Raw genomic sequence first — 26,439 nt, 5'->3', positions numbered from 1 at the left:
GCTCCATAAAGGAGTCTTAAAGTCTACCTGGTCTCACAGGGCCTTCAATCGAATATTCAGATTCCTTGGAAGCCCTCCAGACCCTTATAAACTTCATCCAATTTCTTGAAATTTTAAAAAATTTTCTATATATCATTTATCACTACATGATATTTTCTTACTTGTTTGCTTATTGTTTATATCACCAAACTAGAATGTGGACTCCAGGAGATCAGGACCATTCATTATTCATCTTGTTCACTGCTACATACCTATAGCACCAACACCTGATATGGAGTAAGAAGTCAATAAAAGCCTTATATAACCCAAATATAAGGTAAGTTTTTTCCCCAAATTTTCTAGAAAAGAAAATAGCCATACATATATTTGAGTCCTTATACAGTCTCCCATGTTATGGACACTTTCATAAGCCATAAAATACTGCTTAGAACATTAGACAAAAAAGACCCAACTATTTTTTTTTCTAAAATTAATGCTAGTTTTCATGTTTACAAAGATAGTCTGTTAAAATCAGTATAAAAGAAGGCAAAGAAGGTTAACAATTTCAGTATTTATTCCTGGGTTTTGACATTATGTTTGCAAGGGTTGGAGACCATTATAAACAATGCTTTTAAAGATTACTTTAAAAAGCAATAAAGGTTATCACATTATGAAGTTTAGGAATATAAACCTAGAGGAAGAATAAAAATGAAATTGTACTAATGTGTGTGAACGGGAACCTTCAGTGTCCACATCACACACATAATCACATAGTGCTGTATCTCAAAACAACTGAGATATAAGTGATGCTGCTATGATAATTTAAAAATACTCTGGTGATGTCAAAGATGCATCTAAAGAGGTTGGGTATTTTTTAAGTGTGACTGAGGGAAAAAAACAATGTTTCTAAATTACTCTATTTAGATAAAATGTAATTTAAATATATGTGTGGCTAAAGTAATAAATTAAATTCTATAAGTAGACAAGTCATTGTTTCATCAACATCCTTTAAAGTTTATATTTTCCCAGTGGACAAAAGACTTCTCACTGGAATAAACAACAAGTCTATTTTAAAATACATCTTGGGCCTGGTGGCGCAGTGGTTGAGAGTCCGCCTGCCGATTCAGGGGACACGGGTTCATGCCCTGGTCCGGGAAGATCCCACATGCCGCGGAGCGGCTGGGCCCGTGAGCCATGGCCGCTGAACCTGCGCGTCCGGAGCCTGTGCTCCACAATGGGAGAGGCCACAACAGTGAGAGGCCCACGTACAGCAAAAAAAAAAAAGGAAAAAAAAATTAAAAAAAAATTTTAAAGACAATATACAATACATTTCTCAACGGGATAATGCCAACTATAAGTCATGGTATTTGATAAATGTACACAGTATGTCCAACCATAAGTTTGAATGGAGGATAGAGCTGGGAGAGATGTAACTAATTGCTATCGATTTTAAAATTGGGAGGAGAGTGGTGAAGGAAAGGGGAGAATTATTAGCTGTTTTGTTTATTTAGTTCCCTGTGGCCAGAGGGATGTGGTCGCAACTTAGGGGAAATAGCGTATATCCTGTGAAATAGTACAAGGTCACTTATATAGACAGTAAATGCCAGAGGTTAATTTTGCAGAGCTGATTATGTAATTTCAGAATGTAGAAAACTTGCTCACAGACCTGGGCGAACGTATAACATCACAGTTCTTTTGAGAAGAGAAAGACTTTTTTTTTCTTTTTTTTAAAGCAGCAGTGTCTCCATGGCAACCATAAAGGCAAATTTCGCTTTGTGTATATTACAGCAACACCAATAACAGCTGGAGCAGGTTGAACAAAAATGGCAGGGGAGCAGGAGCTGGGGGATCTGGAGAGAAGGTGAGTAAAGAAAATGACAGCTAAACTGGAAGCTGTGTGACTTTAGACTGCCTTGATTCATTAGAACTGCAGTTGAAGAAATCAGACTTTAAAACCTATTGTTTTCAAAGATATTTTCCCTCTATCCTGTTCAAATCAAAGGTGAGACAAACTATTATGCCATTTTTAGAGAAAAATAAATGACGTGAATTATGTATATTTTTAAAATCAGTGGGTATTGATAAATAAAAAAATATTTTAAAAAAATCAATGTGTCTGACAAGAGTCACACAGAGAAAATGAAAACAGACAAAGATGTCCAGGCTCGGATAATGAATTAATGCAAAAGGAAAGCTGTACCGTTAAGGAATTTCTTTTCACATTTCAAAAAAAAACACCGTATGATGCACGTCTATATAGCAAAGAAATGAGGTATTACTGAATCACTTGTTGGTGGATTCTAACATTAAAAGCAGTGCACCAATGGAGGGCGGTAGCTTTATTTGCTGAATGAAACCTTACTTTTATATCTACTTTGTGGCTAAAAATATGTATAAAAATTTTAGTTCACTTTTTTTAGGTGTGTGGGAAAATAATTCTAATTAAGATAATAGGATTATCTATAATAATTTTTAAATACTTTTTAAATTTTGAGATCATTCAGGTTGGCAGTAGATGTAAAAACTAATAGAGATCCCATGTACCCTTTACTAGGTTTCCTCTAGTGATAACATCTTGCAAAAATATAATGCAGTTCACAAGCAGACACTGACCCTGACGTAAACCACAGATCTTATCCAGATTTTCCCTGGTTTTACTTATAGTTGTATTGGGGTATATGTATACTTAGTTCCATGTAATTTTACTACCTGGTGTAGATTGTGTATCTACCACCACAGTAGTGACACAAAATAGCCCTCTCACCACAAGGATCCCTGGCATTGCCCTTTTAACCACATCTACTACCTTCCCACCCAGTTGCCCTATTCCGGACCAATAACAAACACTAATCTGCTCTCCATAATTTTGCCATTTCAAACATGTTATATAACTAAAATCTGTGCCTAACCTTTTAAAAATGGCTTTCTCCACTCAGCATAAATTATTTGAGATCTATCCAAGTTGTTGTGTATATGAACAGTTCATTCCTTTTTATTGCTGAGTAGTATTCCATGGTATGGATATACCACAGTTTGTTTAACCATTCACCTGCTGGAGGACATCTGGGTTGTTTCCAGTTGGATGCTATTATAAATAAAGCCACAGTGAACACATGTATACAAGTTTTCATTTCTCTGGGCTAAATGCCCAAGAAGAGTGCAGTCGTCTGGCCATATGGTAATTGCACGTTTAATTTTACAAGAACTTGCCAAACTGTTTGCAAGAGTGTTTGCTATTCTACATTCTCAACAGCAAGATATGCATGATCCTTTCCGACATAATTTTAACAAGCTAATTGTCTCATCAGAGCAATGGAATTAAGACTGTTTCCTGTTTTCCGAGTTTTTATTCTCAGTCCGCCTGGGTTCAAGTCCTGGCTCTGCCACTTGATAACTACGTGATTTCAGATAAGTTATTCTTCCACTCAGCCTCAGTTTCTCCATCTGTAGAATGGTAATAATAATACACCTATCTCACAGGCATGCTATGAAGGTATAGTAATAATTATTGTTTGAGTTATTATTTATGGTGTAATTAATACAATTGTAAAGAGGTAAAAAGAGGTATATATGAGATTAATGAGAAACACCACCTATTTTATTATGCTACTTTTTACAATGTCTGTGTAAGGAAAATATTCTGAGAATGTCTCTAAGCTGTGATATGATGATGATTTTACACAGAAATCCTTTCAGACTCAAAATTTATTACATTGTTGACCCACAGTGAAATAGTGGCAAAATAACTATGTTTTGAAATGTAGGAAAGTAATAGAGCTAGTTCTTCAAACTATAAAGCACACTTTCATAAGCCTGAGGTATGGAGAAGTTCGATTTTATTGAAAGTTGATTGGATGGGAAATAAGATGGCTCTCGGGAGCAAATGGAAGCAATAAAAGATGGCAAGATGCTGATGGTGCATTGGAAGACCGGTTCCTCCTGCCACCAGTTCCTACTTCTAAAGAGAGGCAAAAAGAATAAAGTGTTGACTTTTTAAAGCTTCTATCAAAAAAAATCATTTCAAAGGAAATGATAGTGAGTGCGAGTGTGTGTGTTTGCCAAAACAGAATACAATGCAAATAGCTATAATGTTTATGTCTTGCTATATAAATTTAATACAAATAATTTTATATTTACGAAAATCACCACCCCAATTAACTTTGAAAACATTTCTACTTTCATCTTTTATTTGAATTTTAAAAATAAACTATTTTTAATTTCCACTTCAATTCGAAGTGCCCTCTGCTTCGGTGGGGGGGGGGTTGTTATTGTTGTTTGTGGTTTTCCTTATTTTGGTTTGGCTTCCAAGAAAGTTAAGATATTAATTCTCATATTAGAAGTATGAGAGCACCACTTTTAGAGGACAGCTAAGCTCAATACAACAGGGATCGTGTGTGCTGAAACTTGGCTTACCCAGTTTTCCATTGGCGTGTTAGAAGATTTGAGAAAGTTATTAAAGCATAGTTTTAACAGTCTATTAAATTGTGGCACCCATAAAGTGGTAAGCAGATTTTCAGTTTTCTTGTCTTTTTAATTGATCATTCTATAGAATTTAGCTTCTCCTTGTCTCAATTTAAAGTTCACCAAACATACTTTGCTAGATATTTTTTTTCAATAGGCCATTTGTTGATTTTTTAAAATGTAAGATTACTTCTCTGATTTATTAAAATAATACTCATTTTCATATTAATTCTTTTTCCCAATAGGGTTTAAACAAACTATTTATTATTTCTTTCTTATATTTCACTTACATGTTTTAATTAAGATGTTTTCAACTATAAGTAACAGAAAAATCATCTCTAGATGACTTATAAAAGGAGGTTCTTTATTATTCATATAACACAAAGTTCAAAGCAGGGCAGCCCCTGGTTGGTTATCTTAGTGGCTCCACAATGTCATAAATGCCCATCTTCTCATTTGTTCACTTTGTCATTTTTGATATGTGAACTCATTCCCCTCATGGTCACAAGATGACTGCAATAGTGCCAGGCATAACATTTTCAGAAACCAATGTCAAAAGCCAGAAAAGGAACATTTCTCTCATGTTTTTTTTTATCCAGGATGAGAAACTTTTCTAGAAGACCTCTTCTCTGTCTCATTGGCCATAAATGGGTTACCATGACCAAAACCAAACCAATCCCTTGGTCCCAGACAATGCTATCAAAATGACAAGCTTAGGTAATTATGAAAGAGGGATGGAGAACATCAGACTAGAGAAAAGCCGCCAAAAAAAAAAAAAACCCTAAAAAACAAACAAATAAAAACCACTCATGTCTAACACATTATTAAGGGCTTGAAAGCCAAAAAAACTTGGGTGAGCTTTATGACTATATAAACTAAACCTCTGAGCTTTGGTGGGTTTTTTTTTTAAACCCACCGAATTGCCTTCTTTTTATCTTTTTTTTAACCCATCCAATTCCCTCCTTTGAAATTAATATATAAATAAGACACCTAGCTCATCAGAGAGATACAATATATGTTAATCTCCTCCTTTCCCTGCAAATGTGCAAAATAAAAATAAATTAACAGATAAGGCTAAATAATATGAATTTTAGAGCTTGAATAGCCTAGATTTTCTGATATTCCATTTCAAACTTGGCAAGGAACTCCTAACATGATTTTGAAGAATCTACAGCAATGACAATGCTTTAGTGTAAAGAATTTTAATTTTGTTATTTAAAATCACTTATAAAAGTTGCCCCATCTGTTTAAAAAAATGTAGGTGGATGCAGTATATATGCAGAACAAGAGATAGACACTCTCTTAAACCCTGTAATTTTTGTCACCATTTATTCATTTTATTTACAACAGATTCACATACGTTTATACAGTATGCTAGATATCATTCTAGATGGTGGGAGTTAAAACAAAAACGGAGAGGCAAAGTTCCCTGCCTTCTGCAAATCACCTTCAAATTCTTGCTTATACCAATGAGTATTTATTTAATTTAAAAGTTTCAAACTAATGCCTTATCCCTGAAACTCAACTGTTTCATTACACTCATTTTTCCTATGTACCAAATACCAAAATAAAACAAAATTCCAACTCTTTTAGTTGCCTTCCTCCAATTTATCACTAGATGGCGCCCAAAGAATCTATTTCCTTACAATTGACTGGGGGAAAAAAGTACAACTATAACAGCAACTCTTCAGTGTAAAACGGACAAGGTCTCTGCTGACTGTTTAGTTTCTATTTTATTTATCTGTTATTTGGGCAAAGATGCACAGATGTTTTTCCTTATCACTTGGCACTCACAGTAAATTTTAAAAATAGTCTTTTGAGGTCCACTACAATTTTGTAAAGCCCTTTCCTTCACAGTAAGTTATTTCTATTCCTTTATCTTATACAACAGTAATTATTTATTTTGCCCTTTTCTTATTGAGACATACACTGCTCTGCTTCTTTAGAAACACTTGGGTCATTCTATTCTCTCGAGAATTAGAGTTACCAAATGTCATTCCTGTATTCCCTGCCTAACACTCTGCCATGACTTTCTTCAAAGTATATCCTGGAAAATTCCCCACTGCACTTCTGCCTTCCAGCTATTTTGGAGTTTTTACAACATTTATAACTTTTTTAGGTGTTTATACCATGATAAAATCTAGGGAACCAAAATATGTATATTTGCTCTCATGAAAAATGATTATCATTTCCCAAGCCCTGTCTAGGGAAGGTAAGAAAAAAAAACAACACACTGGAAAGAGAAATTAATTTGGCTGTGAATCAAATTCCAACCAAAGAATTATGAAACCTTTTTTTTTTTTCTCCTCTGTATTCTCTACTAAAACTTGGGGAAACTCCTCTGTCCAAATAATTAGTCAAGGAGTAACTGATGATTTATTGAAATTATGTTTGTAGGTATAATTTTAAAACATGTGCATTGGTGTATGAATGCATGTATATTTACACACACACACACACACACACACACACACACACATAAAATCTTTCTCTTTGTCACCTCCAGCCAGTGTCACAGTCACTCAACTATAGGACCAGAGCTCTTCATGGGACCTCACTTTACACACTTGAATCAGGGTCTTGGATCCATTTTCCTAACCGGTTGTTTTTCTTGCCTAAGGATTATGCCCTTAGCTGAAAGTTCACCATTTTCCTCTTGTATATGGACCATAATTAAGGATGCTTTTCACAGACAAAATCTTCCTTGGACCCAGATGTTGTTCCTCCTGCTTCTTTTTTTTTTAATAATTATTAATTTTATTTATTTTGGCTGTGCCAGGTCTTACTTGCGGCACGCGGGATCTTTATTGAGGCATGCGGGGTCTTTTTAGTTGCAGCATGTGGACTCTTAGTTGTGGCATGCATGCAGGATCTAGTTCCCCAACCAAGGATCGAACTCAGGCCCCCTGCATTGAGAGCGCAGAGTGTTACCCACTGGACCACAAGGGAAGTCCCCCTCCTGGTCCTCTAAATTGCACAGTCTTGCATGCCTGAGGTGGAGGTAGTGTTACATACCCATTTATTTTACAAACTCAATGTGCCCTACATTTTTGCTCTTTATTTATGTTATCCATAACATCTCCTGGAGACTGAGGAACTGGCTTGTACTCGGGTTTTGAAATTGTTCGTTTGGTTTCCTCATCTCCATTTATTGTAGAAGGTATGAGGTGACCAGGGAGGTGACGGCAATGTTCAATTAAGACACACCCTTTAGGTCCATCCACCTCACTACAAGTCTGTCATACAGAGTGAAGTAAGTCAGAAAGAGAAAAACAAATACCATATGCTAACACATATATATGGAATTTAAGAAAAAAAAATGTCATGAAGAACCTAGGGGTAAGACAGGAATAAAGACACAGACCTACTAGAGAATGGACTTGAGGATATGGGGAGCGGGAAGGGTAAACTGTGACAAAGTGAGAGAGAGAGGCATGGACATATATACACTACCAAACGTAAAATAGATAGCTAGTGGGAAGCAGCCGCATAGCACAGGGAGATCAGCTCGGTGCTTTGTGACCACCTAGAGGGGTGGGATAGGGAGGGTGGGAGGGAGGGAGACGCAAGAGGGAAGAGATATGGGAACATATGTATAACTGATTCACTTTGTTATAAAGCAGAAACTAACACACCATTGTAAAGCAATTATACTCCAATAAAGATGTTTAAAAAAAAAAGAATGAATAACTAGAACAACACAAACCTAAAAAAAAAAAACCCACACCCTTTAGAAATGGAGGTGTAAAGCTTTTCTATGGAGAAAACACAATGGATTCTGGCACCTGATGTCTTTTTCCCTAATCAGTTAGAAGGAGGAAATGCCCCTGACTACAAATGGAAAATTTAGAATCAAACAATCAAGGGCCTGTTTTTATTCATAAAATTTAAAAGATTGTAGAAACTCCTAGTTGGAAGACACACAGAGTCATGTATAGATTGGTTATCAACCCTGGCTGTGCAAGAGGATCCCTAGGGAGTTATACATTTGGAGCTCCACCTCAAATTACTGACTCATAATTTCCAGAGGTGGGCCCAGGAATTTGTACTTTTCAAAGCAATCTTTTATTTAACTGCAGGCAATCTGACCCTAGTTCCTGGATTGGCATTCAAGAAAGGTAAGTCTGGACTCCTGACTTACTACCCCTGGCAAGTCTGCATCTTTGTTTTGCTCTCACAAAGCAAAGCATATGGCTATGGTGGCTAAGTGGTCCTCTGGTGCACAGGGAAGGAATGAGAAAATGTTCAGTGTCAAGCACTATGTTGGAAATGCTCGTGAGCATGGCTCCAGGAGCCAGACATCTTGTACTTATGATTCCTCCTCGGCCCCTTATTAACTGTGTGACCTTGGTCAAACAACTTAATTTTGTCTGTCTCAGTTTCCTTATCTGTAAAATGGAGATAATCGTAATAACCTCCTCACAGTTTTGTTATAAGGACTGAATAAGTGGATGCATGTAAAGCATTTAGCATAGTACATGGCACTGAGTCCAGACAGTCCCTGAGTTAACAATGGTTCAGCTTACAATTTTTTGATTTAGATGGTGTGAAAGCGATATGCATTCAACAGAAACTGTTGAATTTTGAATTTTGATCTTTTCCCAGGCTAGTGATAACGCAGTATGATACTCTTGTGATGCTGGGCAGTGGCAGCAAGCCGTAGTTCCCAGTCAGCTCTGCGATCAAGAGGGTAAATAACTGATACACTTAAAACCATGCTGCATCCATACGACCATTTCATTTTTCATTCTCAGTACACTATTCAATAAATTACATGAGATATTCAACACTTCATTATAAAATAGACTTTGTGTTAGATGATTTTGCCCAAGTGTGGGCTAATGTAAGTGTTCTGAGCACATTTATGGTAGGCTAGGCTGAGCTTTGATGTTTGGTAAGTTAGTTGTATTAAATTCATTTTGACTTAATGATATGTTCAACTTACGATGGGTTTCTTGGGTCATAAGCCCATTGTAAGTCAAGGAAGATCTGTATATGAGCAAAAAATGATATTCTTGTTGTGATTGTTATTTACTACTCAGGAAAAAACAAACTTGTGAAAAAGATATTATTATCCTAATTTAAGAAAAGAAAACTGAGGCTCATACAAATTAAATATCATGTCCAAGTTAAACAGAGCTGGAAAGTGTTAGAACTGAAATTCAAATCCAGACCTGATGACATCAAGCCCATACTCCTTACACCATAAGAAGCTACTTGAATACCTCAACTGATGGCTGAAACTACTAATTCCAAAGGCAAGAATTTTTTCATGGCATACTTCCGACAGATAATAGTAATAGTCTGAGGCTGATTTATAAAGCAACTGTTGAAAGACCATTTGTTGAATCCTTACAAATGCCAGTTGCTACATGTAGCACTTCAGATAACGTTGTTGACTGATTTGATCATTATGACAACCCTGCAGGTTAGCTGTTATTTTCCCTATTTATCAGACAAGGAAATTGAGGCTCAGCATGGTTAAATATGTTGCCAAACTTATACAATTAGTATGTGGTGGAACAGGTATTTGAACCCCTGACTTTCCAACTCCATCATTTGTGTACTTAGCCACTTTCTTGAGCCTCCGTTCACTGCTTCTGGTTTTTCTTAAGATGCTAATGAATTAAACACTTAGTTCTCTAGGTCAAGTTAACGTTTTGGTTATTTGGAAAAAGAAATGAAGTCATTATTTCCTAGGTTAAAATCCAAATTCCTTCAACACATCCAGACAGTGGACATGACCTCATTTTGAAGTCTTTTCGCCACCGAAGTCACTCCTCTCTGAATATGCAATTGACGTATTGGTCACTCAAACTGTGATGTGCTGAACTGTACCAGAGAGAGAGAGAGAGAGGGGACACCAAGCAGAGTCGGAGGCCCACTCCGACTTCCGCCCACAGGCAATAAGTGCTTCTAAATAGGTCCACATAGATGATTCATTGTCATATTAGTATTGTAGCCTGTTTTCTGTTTTAAAAGATAACATTATAAAGGAGGCTTTTTTTAAATTTGTTTTTCAATTATTTCTACCTTTGTGGTTTAAAGATAGCCTGGGGTAAACCAAAAAATTAATATTTGAAATGTTTGTGCTAATTTCTTCACAAGCAATTTTTTGTTCAAACTTAGGTTTCAGACCAAAATGTATAATCTTTTAAAAGAGGGGATACGTTTTCCATCCAGATGGGATATTGTTAATCAAAGACTATTTGGGTATATTGGTAGTTATGTGATGGATCAGAAACCTGTTCTCACTCTTACTTGATATCCACCTGTACAGAGAAATGATGCAATATCCAACTAATATGAATCCTACCATTTCAGGTTTAATTTTGAGCTCCCTTTACTTCTTGAGGATAAATAAGCTTAATGTCCACATTTCATGGTTTTTTGCTTCTACAGGGTAAGTGGTTGCTGCCCAGAGTTTCCCTGAGACCATATGAATTCTCTTAATTAAAAATGTTTGTGTTTTAGATTATGGAAAAAAAACCCTCTTTAATAGGCATAATAATGTAGTCTTCCTTTTAAAAGTTTTAGCTTCTTTAATTTTAAATCATATGGAGTTGACTCAAGTCTCTAGAAATTGTCACATTATTAATGATGAAGAAATACTTCATAGCTGAAAACAAATGCGGTCATCTTTGGAAACTGGTGAGATGTTTGAAGAAAAAAAAAAAAAAAAGACACTGGTATGGATCTAGAAATCATTCAGATTCTTTCTCATGGTCCTATTCCAAGATGACCAGAGGGTTGGATGCAGGGAACCAATCTGTCCTGGTTACTTTTTCATGAGAATTTCCACTGATCAGTGAGAAAAATGTGTCCAGTAATATGAGCAATGAAAAACAACATAGTTAGTGGAACTGTTGTTTAGTCTCCATGCCTTATCTTGACCAGCTTCAAAATATCATTGCATAATAAACTCTAAATTACTCATACAAAATCTCCACAATTTCTAGAACTTGTTTGGGAATTAAGGATTAGTAGCCCAGATTCTGACATTGATCTTTCTGTTTCTTGGACATTTAAATTTAAAGTTTGTTTTAGATTTGTTTAAAAAGTATTTTTGTAGTAGAAACTCCAGGTACTTTGGTCATTTCCTAACCTACTGGTGAACTTTTGAGTTACCACCTCCATATCTAGTCCTTCAGATTTTCTCTCCAACAGCCCCCAGATATTCCTTTAAGGAATTCAATCGATTTCTAACTTGTACATTTGACCCAACTCACCCCCATTATCAGAGTGGTTATTTCCGGGAAAACACATGTGACTCAACAAGAGCCAGTGAGAGAATGAATCCTATGGCTTGGGTGGGGACCACAGGATACTCTAAAGCAAAGAGAGATGAGGTCCTGAGGGAGAGCCAATAGCTTCTGGGAGGCGCCATGTGGCCTAAAGCAACACTTCAAACCAACACCAAAACCAACACTTCAGGAAAGAGAAACAGAAATTGGAAAAATGCTGATATGTGTTAAGGCTTTGGACCAAGCTTGACTCCTCAGTTATGTGATCCATTAAATTTATTTTGTTATTTAAATCCCCTTTAATCACATTTTCAACAGCTTGTAGATAACTTTTCTGAGCCTCAGTCTTTTTGGTCGTTGTTCTTCTTTTTAATCAGTAAAGGGATGTTAATATTACCCACCTCATCAGGTATTTGTGATGATTGAATCAGATAACATCCGTAAAGCAGGTTGTATGTGCTGAGTATTCAGGAACTATTTAATCCTGCTTCCTTTCTTTTCCTCTCAACTCACAAACTTCTGGGTACTGATGTGTCAGATCACTGAATGATCCATCGACCCAGGGTGTTTTCAGAGAAGGGAGTGGTGTGGGATAACCAGTGAAGTCATTACCAAGGCCACAGTTCCCAATGCCTCTCCTTAGACCTGACCCTACCCTACTGCCTTTCCCAGGTAGCATTAGCGGTCAGCCAGGTTGATGTATGTCTGGTAGAAAAACACTGACAGCTCCTCAAGGTAAGTGGTAAAACAAGTAGCTAGACAAACTGGATTTTTCTAAGAAGGACATCACAGAGGGGCAACATTTAAACACCAATGGATATTCTGTTTTCCTGGGATATCAAACTTACTCAAGACAATACATTTCTAATGCAGATATTTAAAGATGGCTCTTAAAATTTTAGGAAGCTAGTGATTAAAAAGTTGCCCAGTCTAAGCTATGTCAAACAATTACACTTAACTGTGAGGTAATTTTTTCATTCATTACACAATTTTGGAACAGGAAGAGATGAGCTCATTCAAATTCTTGTTTGATAAGAGGAGAGACAGAGGCCTAGAGTGGCGAGTAGTGAGGTGACTTGCCCAAGCCCTGCAACCAGCTGAAAACAGAGCCAGGTCTGCCAATGCCCAGTTAATGCTCTTTAAATAGATTGTGCTCCGCAACCCCCCGGCCTCTGCTTAGCAGACTCCACTTCACTTTCCCTTACAAACCAAGTGTCTGGCAGACACACAGACACCCGTCGGGTCTAACAAGCATAGCCAGTTTTCCCAAAGGTGGCACAATTGCCATCTGTGAGTCAGCATTGAGTCTCACAGACACATTTCCCTGCTGTCGCGCATGGACCAAGCAACTCACGTAGCAGGGCACGTCTGATGTCTCATACAGGGTTGGTTTCACAACCTCGGCACCACTCACATTTTGGCTGGATAATTCTTTGTTTAAGCAGCAGAGGGTGAAGTAGGGAGAAGTGAGGGCGCACTGTAGGATGTTTAGCAGCATCCTTCTAACCTGCTAGATGCCAGTAGCATCGTTTCAGTTTCAAAAGCTAAAAGTGTCTCCAGATATTGTCAAATGTCCCAGGCAAGGGGATGCAAAATCAATCCACTGACAGCCACTGCTATAGAGATGAGCCTTTTTGCACTGGGCTGTCCTGAAAATATTTTCCCTCGCAGTGCAGTTCTCAATGCAGGGAGGGGAAAGATTGGACATAAGATGTGATGTATGCTTGGGATTTGGAGTACCTCTTTTCAGGCAAATCAAAAAATTGTCAGTTCTACAGAACAGACTCTAATTCTTTACCTAATAGGTATTTAGGGTTGAGAGTGAAGACCAAACCTAAAAGGGTCCGATACCTTGTTACTATCACAAGAATAAGAAATTATACATTAAATAAGAAAAAAAAAACTGGGAAGATAACTCCTATAATACAAGGGGATAAACAAAGGGAGTCTATGGAAAATAAGGGATTGAAACTCACACATACTAGGTCCCCTTCAAATTCCTGGGCTTTCCTTTTTCTTGGATGTCCTTACAGAAGGAGCATACAATGTTTTCTCTCCTGACAACGTCTGCCAAGCTCCTCAGCGCCATGGGTGCGGAACTCTTAAAGCGGAAGCTGGATGAAATGACAGAAGAGAAAAAGGATAACAGTGAGATGTAGGAATATGGAAAAAAAGAAACATGAGAGGAAGCAGAAGAAAAAAAAAATGAAAAGGAAGTAGGTATAAAGAAAAACTTGCCAGAGAATTCTAGCCCCAGTCCTAAACAAAATGTATTTTTTTAAATTAGACTTTCTCAGCATGGATTCTTTTGGGGGGAACTAATGTAAAATATTTCTCTTTCAGAAAGTCTTGCATCAAAACAGCAATTGTGTTGCTGTCATTTAGAATACTTAGCTATGTCAAATTCACATTATTAAATCTGATAGAACAAGAAATAATACCAAATACTGTATCAATCCTATATAATCAGTCCTTCTGAATATCATAATATGCTGCTGCTATTCCAAGCTGTCCTTGGAGATAGCTGCAGCCCAGCAATATACAAAAGGTTTCCCTTCAGCCTTTGTAATTGTCTAGGACAACACATTCTTACATTTTTAATCATCTAAAGCTTTTCAGATACACCAGCGTGCGCCTTCAATAGGACAATAAATGAGAACCAAGATTTCTAAGAGCCTTATGTTTCTTTCTTCTTGTGGTTGATAACATGCTGTTTCTGCCTTGTACTGGATACAGATGTGGAGCAGATAGCATAAATAGGGGAAAATAAGAAGGATATTCATGCGAGGGCCAGATTCATCTGAGAGTGAAAATAATTTCCTCAAACCAGGAAGCCTCTTTCTTAAAAAAAAAAAGAAAAGAAAAGAAAAAAGAGGGCATCCGTTCATTTTAAGTGCTGAGATAAGACAATTTAGAATGATTTTCACCTTGGCACAAAAATCTTCAGCAGAAACAGCACTCTTAGAAGAGAACTGAACGGCAATTCTTAGTAGGGACAGAAAGGAGCAGAGGTACATACAAAAAAATGTAACCCTTCCAACTCCCAAAATTCTCTAGAATTATAAATCGGATTATGAATATGCCCCCCCATTGGGGGAGATACAGCATTAGTGATGTCACGTTACTTTAAAAGAAAGCTCTTGGTTCAGCTCTTCTACATAAATAATGAAGTAAATACATTTCCCGCAAGTAAAGAAGTATCTCAGTGGTCCCCAAACCCGACTGGCAACTACAATCAGTTTGATCCTTCCCTATACATCCTGACTCAACAGTTCTGGGGTGAGGTATGGAACTCTACTTCTCACAACCTCCTTAGATTACTCTGATGCTTTGTCAGGCTCAGAACCCGCAGGAGAATTCAAGTTAAGGGAAAGGTTTTAAAATACCCTTGTACTTTTTAGCACTGTTGAATATATTAAAAATGTCTCCATTTCCAAATATGTCACTAAATTTCATTCATTGCAAGGCCTTCTGTGCCATTGACCTTTAGAGGTCATACAGCATTTTGTTGAGCTGATGAAAAATGTTGACCTCTACTCCAGAAAAACACACATGCCTAGAAAGGTAAAAAATGTATACGCAATTTTAGGGTGTCTATAGATTGCTTAAATCCATCTAGGGAGAAGAACGCCTGTGTGAATGCTTGCACTTGTGGTGAGAGTTAATAGTTCAGTAACTCCCCCTCAAGTTAGAGCACTTAATGAGAGCCTGTGTGTTTCTTGAAAGAAAGATGCTACACTTAAGGGACCAGGTTTAAGAAACAACGAGGAAAGCCACAGGCAGTAATGCACATACTACAAGAGCCTCTTAAGTGGTCCCTCTGCCTCCAGGCTTTTCCCCTCCAATCCATTCTCCACAACTCAGCCAGAGGAATAGTTCCAAAGTGAGCTTGACTATAAGCTGCCCATGTATAAAACACCTCAAGGTCATCCTTCTGCCTTAGGGTACCACCCTAGGTTACTTGCTGTAGTAGTGAAGGGTGAGGTACCACCTTCAATTCTTTTCATTGCCTTGCCCTTCAGCATCACTAGATGCTTGCTATTTATTTATTTATAAATGTTTTATTTTTTAAAAAATCTTTATTGGAGTATAATTGCTGTACAGTGTTGTGTCAGTTTCTGCTGTATAACAAAGTGAATCAGCTATATGCATACGTATATCCACATATCCCCTCCCTCCTGCGTCTCTCTCCCACCCTCCCTATCCCACACCCCTAGGTGGTCGAAAAGCACCAAGCTGATCTCCCTGTGCCATGCAGCTGCTTCCCACTAGCTATCTATTTTACATTTGGTAGTGCATATACGTCCATGCCACTCTCTCATCTTTATTCCTGTCCTGTCCCTAGGTTTTTCAGAACCTTTTTTTTCCCTTTAGATTCCATATATATGTGTTAGCATACGGTATTTGTTTTTCTCTTTCTGACTTACTTCACTCTGTATGACAGACTGTAGGTCCATCCACCTCACTACGAATAACTCAATTTCATTTCTTTTTATGGCTGAGTAATATTCCATTGTATATATGTGTCACATTTTTTTATTCACTCATCTGTTGATGGACACTTAGATTGCTTCCATGTCCTGGTTATTGTAAATAGAGTTGCAATGAACATTGTGGTACATGACTCTTTTAGAATTATGGTTTTCTCAGGGTATATGCCCAGTAGTGGGATTGCTGGGTCATATGGTAGTTCTCTTTTTAGTTTTTTAAGGAACCTCCATACTCTTCTCCATAGTAGCTGTATCAATGTACATTCCCACCAACAGTGCAAGAGGGTTCCCTTTTCTCTACACCCTCTCCAGCATTTATTGTTTGTAGATTTTTTTGATGATGGCCATTCTGACTGGTGTGAGGCGATACATTATTGTAGTTTTGATTTGCATTTCTCTAATGATTAGTGATGTTGAGCATCCTTTCCTGTGTTTGTTGGCAAGCTATATCTTCTTTGAAGAAATATCTATTTAGGTCTTCTTCCCATTTTTGGATTGGGTTGTTTTTTCGATATTGAGCTGCATGAGCTGCTTGTAAATTTCAGAGATTAATCCTTTGCCAGTTGCTTCATTTCCAAATATTTTCTCCCATTCTGAGGGTTGTTTTCTCTCTTGTTTATGGTTTCCTTTGCTGTGCAAAAGCTTTTAAGTTTCATTAGGTCCCATTTGTTTATGTTTATTTCCATTTCTCTAGGAGGTGGGTCAAAAAGGATTTTGCTATGATTTATGTCATAGAATGTTCTGCCTATGCTTTCCTCTAAGAGTTTTATAGTGTCTGGCCTTACATTTAGGTCTTTAATCCATTTTGAGTTTATTTTAGTGTATGGCATTAGGAAGTGTTCTAATTTCATTCTTTTACATGTAGCTGTACAGTTTTCCCAGCACCACTTATTGAAGAGCCTGTCTTTACTCCATTGCATATTCTTGCCTCCTTTATCAAAAATAAGGTGACCATATGTGCATGGGTTTATTTCTGGGCTTTATATCCTGTTCCATTGATCTATATTTCTGTTTTTGTGCCAGTACCATACTGTCTTGATTACTGTAGCTTTGTAGTATAGTCTGAAGTCAGGAAGTCTGATTCCTCCAGCTCTGTTTTTCGTTCTCAAGATTGCTTTGGCTATTCGGGGTCTTTTGTGTTTCCATACAAATTGTGAAATTTTTTGTTCTAGTTCTGTGAAAAATGCCATTGGTAGTTTGATAGGGATTGCACTGAAACTGTAGATTGCTTTGAGTAGTATAGTCACTTTCACAATGTTGCTTCTTCCAATCCAAGAACATGGTATACCTCTCCATCTATTTGTATCATCTTTAATTTCATTCATCAGTGTCTTATAGTTTTCTGTATACAGGTCTTTTGTCTCCTTAGTAGGTTTTTTCCTAAGTATTCTATTATTTTTGTTGCAATGGTAAATGGGAGTGTTTCATTAATTTCTCCTTCAGATTTTTCATCATTAGTGTATAGGAATGCCAGAGATTTCTATGCATTAATTTTGTATCCTGCTACTTTACCAAATGCATTGATTAGGTCTAGTAGTTTTCTGGTAGCATCTTTAGGAATCTCTAGGCATAGATCATGTCATATGCAAACAGTGACAGCTTTACTTCTTCTTTTCTGATTTGGATTCCTTTTATTTCTTTTTCTTCTCTGATTGCTGTGGCTAAAACTTCCAAAACTATGTTGAATAATAGTGGTGAGAGTTGACAACCTTATCTTGTTCCTGATCTTAGAGGAAATGGTTTCAGTTTTTCACCTTGAGAATGTTGGCTGTGGGTTTGTCATATATGGCCTTTATTATGTTGAGGTAAGTTCCCTCTATGCCTACGTTCTGGAGGGTTTTTATCATAAATGGGTGTTGAATTTTGTCAAAAGCTCTTTCTACATCTACTGAGATGATCATATGGTTTTTCTCCTTCAATTCATTAATATGGTTTATCACATTGATTGATTTGCATATATTGAAGAATCCTTGCATTCCTGGGATAAACCCCACTTGATCATGGTTTATCAACCTTTTTAATGTGCCATTGGATATAGTTTGCTAGTATTTTGTTGAGGATTTTTGCATCTATGTTCATCAGAGCATCATTAGAGGCTTTTAAAAATACTGATGCATTGGATACCACCCCTCAACCAGTTACTTTAAAATCTCTGAGGGAAAAGATGAGAAAATCAAAGGGGGTGGGGGTTTTAGCATTAAAAAAGAGAAGGGAAGCGGATGAAAGAGGAGGAGAGGAAAGCAACTCCTGAAGAGATTCAGTTGTACAATGAGTCAGGACTGAACTGCTCCCAGTCCAGGACCCACCATGCTACATCTGGCCTCTAGGCTTTCTATGTGTTCTTCCTTCTGCTTACAACAGTTTTCTTTTTGTTTCTTTACTAAGCTAACCCTACCCTTCCTTATTTCTGAAATCAAAATTCCCGGGGCTGGATTTCTTTTCCCTAATATGTGCCGTCAGTGGCTCATCTCTATCTGACTACATCATAAGCAGTTTAAAAGTAGTAGGGAGGTTTGGTGTTTTGTTTTTATTTGTTTCCAGTTCTAGAACCAGAGCCTAGTACTAAATCTAACATACAACATAGCCACTTATAAGTATTTGATGAATAAGAAAAAATTCAGGATCCACATATTAGTATATTCAGATTACACCACAGTTTAATGGTTCTTTACTTGGAAGGGCATGTGATAGCTCAACATGGATACTTGACGGTGTAGAAGAGAATTTTTCTGTTTGCTCTGATTTCTCTTAGAAGATAGTAGCCAGAAAGGGAGATTAAACATATCTCAGTTTGTTGTTCAAGCTCTTCCTTTTTAAAATTATCCTTCTAAGACTTCTTCCTGGCATCTAAAGGAAGTTGGAAATACTGTAGTTTACCATCCAATAAATATTAGTTATTTAAGTGACTGAAGGAGTGAACAAGTTTCAGTTTGTGAAACTTGGGTCTACAGGCCTATAGCTTATGAACCTGCAATGTGTGAAAAGCATATCTCTCAAGTACATTTAGTCTGAAGTTTCTCTACAAAGACAACTTGATACTTGTTATGGTAGGTAATTTTGTAATAACAGTATCACTTTGGACATTTTTCTTAGAATAGACAATAGAGAACGTTTTTTGAGCACTCTCTATATGTCACTTACTTTTCCAAGAACTTCAGATGTATTCACTGATTAATTCTTTTTTTTTTTAAATGAAGTATAGTTCGTTTACAAAATTGTGTTAGTTTCAGGTGTACAGCATAGTGGGGTTTTTTTTTTTTTTCTTTTTCAGGTTATAATCCATTATAGGTTATTACAAGATACTGGGTAAAATTCCCTGTGCTATACAACTCATTAATTTTTTACAACCTTAAAAAGAAGCTTCCATTATGATCCCCATTTTACAGATAAGGAAACTTAAGCACAAAGAGGTTGTTTAACTTCCCTAGAATTATATAGCTATTAAATAGAAGAGTCAGAAGTCAAATTCTAGCATCCTGGCTCCAGAGCCCATGTTTTTAGCCACTTCACTAGACTACCATTTAAAAGACAGCAGCAAGACTACGACACTGTTTATTTTATGAAATGTGTATTCCATCAGAATCCATACCTGCAATTGGATTTCAAATTTTTAGGGAGGAAACTAAACTTTTCTCCTCTGTGGTCTGGCTAAATAGAGGGCTGGCTAAGTTTTTCTCTAGAGAGAATTTATCAATATGCATCTTTTCATAGGCTTTAAAATCTATAATAAAAGCCCATGTTTCTATGGCCTTATTCTTCTTAGGTCAGGGAATACTTTTTGTCATTCATTACAAAATGTTTCTCTTCCTTCCCAAATAGAGAGACAGCAAGAAAAAGAAGTTAAAAAAAAAGAAATAAAGATAAGAATGGAATGTATAAAAATTGGAGAACAGAGATCTAAACATAATGCCCCCCTAATTTTTTAAATTATAATTTTAATGTTATAATATTTTTGAGACCCTATGTACCAGTTAATGTGCTAGGTGCTGGTAATCTGTGAACACACCTGATCAGGTCACTTGCTAATTAATAAGATATCACAGAGATAATTTCAGATAGTGATAAGTGCTATGAAGAAAATAAAACAAGGTGTTTTGGTAGAGAGTGAGTAGATGGTGGGGTTATTTTCATTAATAATAAGTGACCCCAAAAAATGTAGGATGTAAAATTAATCATTTGGAGCTGAGATTAGTTAAGGGTTTTGGTTACAAAAGAAAGCATATTTCACTCTCTGAGTTGTCTTTAAGTTTTACCTGAAACTAAATTTCCATCAAACTTTAAAATTCTCTTTTTGGCTTTTCATATTTTGTACCTGTAATACAAAAATGTCAATCAGTCTATTTTTTTCCCGTCCAAATGATGTCAGACCTGCAATTTGGGGAAATTTTATCTCTGTGATGTTTTCTATCAGTCGGTGAATTTTTCATGGAAATGTTTTTGAATAGTGGTATTCCCAACCTCATCAATTTAACTGAAAGACTAAGAATAATTAATTGGAAGTAAAATAAGAGAATGGGTATTTTTGTGTAGCTATTGCTTAATTTTACTTATAAGTCTGAACTAGTTCTTGAATATCACTATCATCCTATCAGAAAATAAAAAATGAAGATGAAACTAGTGATGTTTTAATAACTCACAAATTTACAGCTTGTATGATTAAAATATGGAAGAGTAAATTTGCACATTTCCATAGTTCAATTAAAAGTTTTTAACTATTACAGAGTTTAAACTTGAAAAACTGAAAATAAGTTCACTGTGATTTTTCTTATCTTCAGTTGTTTTCTATCGCTATTTCCTCCAACCATGTTTCAAATCAAAACTACACCTTGGTTAAACATTTGACACTTGAGTCACTCCTTAAAATAGAATTTCTTTCCTGGGTTGTCTATTATTCGTTCTGAACGGGATTAGGCATTTTGGCTACATACAAACCCAAAGGTTTCACGTTGGTCCCTTTTGAAAGATGTAGTATTATACACACTCCCTGTCTTTAAAATAATAATGGCCAAAACAGAAACAACAGCCTTCACCATGCCACATCAGGAATTGTTCTCTACGGTTCAGTAATTACAGTATGTATTTTGTGAGACAGCCCTTGAAAATGGCTCAGAATGCTTCCATTTTTCCTTTGGACTGCAATATATTGTTGGTAATAAAATCTATGAGTTCTGCCAAACACAAAATTGCAAATTGAGACTGTACAGGGACTGCCAATCCAATCCGTCACTGTTTATAGTTACCATCGTTAGTTTTAGGCTACAACTAAGGCTGAGACTCTATATTAGGCTTCTGACAGGCTGAATACATATTTGCTTGGTAATTACACTGAAGGATGTATAGCACTCATGTGGTATTTTTACTGAATGTGTATTGCTGATAAATAGAGATGACTGAAATTGTGTAACATCTGACATACCAAAGGTCTACATAACAGCACCTTTACAAGGTTTCTCTTTTGGAGATTAACTAGTATTACTTACTGAGAATTCAAGGTTGTAAAGCATAAAAACAAAAATTAACATTTATCCAGTAATTTGCAAATTAGAGTGTTTTCCTTCCCACCTAATTATTGGACTCTCACATTAATACTTTGAGATAGGCACAAAGAATTCAGTGCCCAGTCAGGAAGACAGAAAAGCCATGACTTGGATCCAAGAACATGGACTTCAAGTTAGAATATGCCGAGGCCAAGGTGTTCACCTCAGTGTTCAAAGTTCAGAAGTCTATATTACCTTAACGCCTTTCTAGAAGTGAAAATCAGTAAAGTTAAGTCTAGAGACCAATGCTGACCTAAAACAAATAGATTGTCAGTTATTATCCAGCAAAACTGGGTTCATGTGGGATCAGCAAAGAATTATATTTCAGGGTCTGCAATAACGGTGAGCCACGTGCAAGTTCTTGCAAGTCAAGGGGAGAACTCTTTTCATAGAGAGGAAGAGGAAGTTGGGAGGGCTGTAGTAAACAAAGAGGCCATGGGTTTTCATTGGCTAAGTCCTTGCCAGGAAAGAGGAGACTTTCTTCTTCCAGTTGAGCTCTGCTATTGCTACGTAAGCGCTCCCCCTGCTGGTCATTCCACTCTATTTATCTGGGATTTCTATTCATCAATTTTCTACACCAATGTGTTATATGCTGGCAAGGAGCTCTGAATACTAGGTTTTAAAGTTTGGCTTATCATCTATTTTAAAAAGAAAGAAAAAGAGAGAGGGGGAATGGAAGGAAGGGAGAAAGAGAGAGGGAGGGAGGGAGGAGAGAGGGAGAAAGGAAGAAAGAAAAAACACTTTATTGCCTGTGTAACATAAAATTGTTCCACACACTGAGCATTTCACGTTCTAAAGGGCATGATCTTATTTTCAAGACTTCTAGTGAGTTCTCAGTACGGTTTCTAACCCCTCCCTGACTCTAAACTCTCTGTGCTCCAGTTTTTCCAGCTATAAAACTATACATGCACACATACACACACACATGCAATACACTTCAATATTATTATAAGGATCAGCTGAGACAAGCCATTAAAAGGCGGACCTCTTTCCGTCTTTTTGTCTTCCTTTATGATGTGTGCATTTTAAGACTATCCAAACTGAAATATATCTGTGCACTGTTTCAGTAACAGGGACCTGATTACAGAATTACACTGAATTAGGAAAAACAGATTTTGACACTGCTCTGCCCAAAACCACTGTCCTCCTGCTGCATGTCTCCCAGACCAGCAAGAGTTCTCTACATCAGGGGCCAACTGGATGAATGCCAAATACTCTACAGAGTAATGCTGCCCCAGCTTTTCTGTTTTAAATAGGACCTATAAGTGACTGTGAATTAAAAATTACTATTCGGAGGGCCTAAGTATAGTTTCTGTTTTTATACTAGGTAAATCAAATTCCACATCAGAAGCTTAGCTAGGTTGGTTGTTTTCAGAGTATGATGATTAAGGGACTACATAGGTTATAATCTGAATTCCTTGAGTAAATGGTAATAGCTTTGGATAAGGCAACAATATCCATTATCTTGAAAACTTTTCTGTTACTAATCTGTTCAATATTAGTTGGTCTGTTCATATTGACTTCAGCATTCTGTAGTTAATTTAACCTGAAAACAGAGTAACATTTGCAGTTACAAAAATAATAATTTAGCTAACATTCTGTGTGCTTGCTAAGTGCTAGGCGCTGTCCTAAGCAATTCACATGAATTAACTCATTTATTCTCACAACCATACTGTTATACCTTCTTACAGGCAATAAAACTTAGGTTTAGAGCAATTAAGTAACTGTCCCAAAGCCTTACTTCTATATGTGACTTTCTGGAATTAATTTAGCATTAAAAATATAAAGCTGTTACCTCTGTATATTTTTTTGTCAAGAAAACAGTTATCATTCTGATTCTTAACCAAAATTAAAGATAATAATTTTGTTCACAAATTGTTTATAAAGTCATAGTAGTGGATTAATCCTTTTAGAGCCTTTCTTATGGCTCCGTTTACACAATTGTGTTTAAATATGTAGATAATCAAATCCACCATATTGGGAAGGGGCCTCTAGGGCATCAGAACCTTTATATGAAATGAACTAGTAAGTTAAAGTTGGTGAAGAGATATAAAAACATTTCAGTAGTAATAAGAGTGTTGCTCCTGTTCTCTCTTTCCTGGTTTTACCTTATTCCTTCTTTGTAAGAAAAAGAGCAGTCTTGTAATATGTAAACTGACTTTACTTTAGAGAAGAGGCCTTTCATTACCCTAGGGAGTTGGTGTTAATATGCATTCAAAGGCTTCCCTGGTGGCGCAGTGGATAAGAATCTGCCTGCCAAGCAGGGGACATGGGTTCGATCCCTGGTCCGGGAAGATCCCACATGCTGCAGAGCAACTAAGCACGTGCGCCACAACTACTGAGTCTGCGCTCTAGAACCTGTGAGCCACAACTACTGAAGCCCACGCGCCTAGAGCCCGTTCTCCTCCACAAGAGAAGCCACTGCAATGAGAAGCCCACTCACCACAACGAAGAGTAGCCCCCGCTAGCCACAACTAGAGAAAGCCCGCGTGCAACAACAAAGACCCAACACAGCCAAAAGTAAATAAATAAAATAAAAAATAAAGAAATATGCATTTAATAGTTTACAATGAATTGTGTTTTGAACTACTGCTTTTATTTTTCCAAAGAGGGTATCCAAGGATTGTTTGTCCATATCCGCTTTGCCAAGAGGACAAAACCATATCCACAGCATTCATTCAATGCAGTGGTCCATTGAAACGGATCTCCCTGGATGGTCATAATACCAAAGCTCTCTTACACAGATGGATGTGGTTAGGCTGAGAAATTGAACAGGTGCTGATGATTCCACAGTAACGATCCCTTGTTCTTCAGGTGTTTCTTGTATCTGAGTCTTAAAGGCCAGGATGATTTACTGGTGGAAACAAGACCAGTATTCTGGTTTTCAGTCTCAGTTTTGCCATGGAGAAAGGTTTTGAAAGGCAACGTAACAACCATCTCTACTGCAATTAACATTAAAGAAACTTTCAGATGATGCAAAAAGCTACACCAGTTTCTAAGAGTGCTTTCCCCTGCCTTATCTGATTTTATTTTCTTGTCTGTAAATTAGGAATGCTTCTAATTTACCATAGTGGTGGCCTGAAAATGGTCAAATGGCTGCAAAGTGAAGCTGCTAGTGCTACCATATGTTTTTTATGATGACTACTGTCGAGATTTCAACATTGTTTTCAAAGTAAGCTCATGCATACTGGTAATTTTCCTAGATCCCTTAAGGGAGCATACTGTGCTTCTAGAAATCTCACCTATGGTCCCTCCAGGGCAGTAGTTCTCAAACTTTTGCATGCATCAAAATCACCTGGAGGGCTTATTAAAATACTGATTGCTGGGAAGCATCTCTAGAGTTTTGATTCAGTAGATCTAGAGTGGGGCCCAGTAATTTGCATGTCTAGCAAGTTCTCAGATGATGCTCATGCTACTGGTCCAAGGACACTTTGGAACCACTGATCTAGGAAATGCTACAGATATATTTGTTGGGGTTATTATGACCATCCAGTGAGGTCCATTTCGAAGGGCCACAGCATTGAATGAATGCCATGAATATGGTTTTGTCCTCTGGGTAACGTGGATATGGACAAACAATCCTTGGGTACACTCTTTGGAAAAATAAAAGTACTAGTTCAAAACATTTGTTGTAAACTATTAAATGCATCTTAATACCAAGTCCCTAGGGTAATGAAATAAAGATCATAGAATGTAGGTGGGGTGGAGGTGGCAGATGGAGAGGAATATTTGTAGGTTTAAGACTGTTTTAAATGTCAGCTCTTCAGTATTTTTTAACCAATCCCAGAAGACCATGCAGCTGAAAGGAAAGACAACTGACAGAGAGGAGAAACAATTCTAACATGAGCTGAAGTAAACAAGGATGCATTTCTTTATCTCTCTCTAGTGGGAAATATTCAGTAGATCATAAGAATTATAGATTAGTGCTATCATCCAATTTTCAAAAATAATCTGAATCTGTACAATTGTTCCATTTTTCTCAAGATGAAAAGAGAAAGTTATTTTCTGCTCAATTTTTCTTTGTAAAAATGTTCTTGTATAAAAGTCTGAAAAAATGAAGTGTTATCCCAACTCTTTTTTTTTCCCAACTCTTCTTAATGTATAGGTGCTTCTTAAGGGTACAGTTTCACAAGATTCACAAAATTTTCAAGTGGCATCAAATTTCATATTTTTTCATAAACCGCCCATGTAATAATACCTAGAAACAACATCTCTGAAAAGTTAAAAGCTACTCCTATATTTTTATATCACTTATTCTCAAAATACCTCTGGGAGGATGCAGGCAAGGTATTATTAAACCCATTCTACAGGCAGGACAACTGAGGTCTAGACTGCTTGCATCACCTAGCAAACTAGTGGGGCAGAGTCTGTTATTACACACTTGTTTTGGAATTTTAACAACCTTCGTTCATTTTAAAGCCACATGTTATGTACTATTAGAATAAAAAGTGTTCTATTTTTGAATCAAAGCTTTGTAAAATGCCAGGTTATTTAATCCTAACTGATCTTGGTGAACTTTTTTCTTACTATTAGCACATTCTTATTAACTCTTTTCTCTGTTTTAACAAACTTACATATACCATTCTCATTTTTATAATGATATTATTTTGACTTTTTCTTCTTATAAAACTGTGACAATTTTAGAAAATATTTAAAATAAAAATATTACAAATAAAAATAACCTATCATCTATTACCCAGAGATGTCTACCAATGCCACTTTGTGAAC

At 36.7% G+C, this 26,439-nt stretch overlaps 1 long non-coding RNA gene across 1 annotated transcript in view; it reads right to left on the bottom strand.

Annotated features, from left to right (window-relative positions):
- Nucleotides 1-26,439, bottom strand: part of LOC132520373 (uncharacterized) — a 176,317-nt gene that overhangs the window by 144,915 nt on the left and 4,963 nt on the right. Inside the window, exon 2 of the long non-coding RNA XR_009540535.1 lies at nt 13,661-13,798. This is a non-coding gene — a long non-coding RNA (uncharacterized LOC132520373). The remainder of the gene's footprint in view (nt 1-13,660; nt 13,799-26,439) is intronic.

The sequence above is a fragment of the Lagenorhynchus albirostris genome, chromosome 5 (assembly GCF_949774975.1).
Source record: "Lagenorhynchus albirostris chromosome 5, mLagAlb1.1, whole genome shotgun sequence".
Lineage (NCBI taxonomy): Eukaryota > Metazoa > Chordata > Mammalia > Artiodactyla > Delphinidae > Lagenorhynchus > Lagenorhynchus albirostris.
The sequence above is the reverse complement of the archived record's forward strand: the minus strand, read 5'-3'. Positions and strand labels throughout refer to the sequence as shown.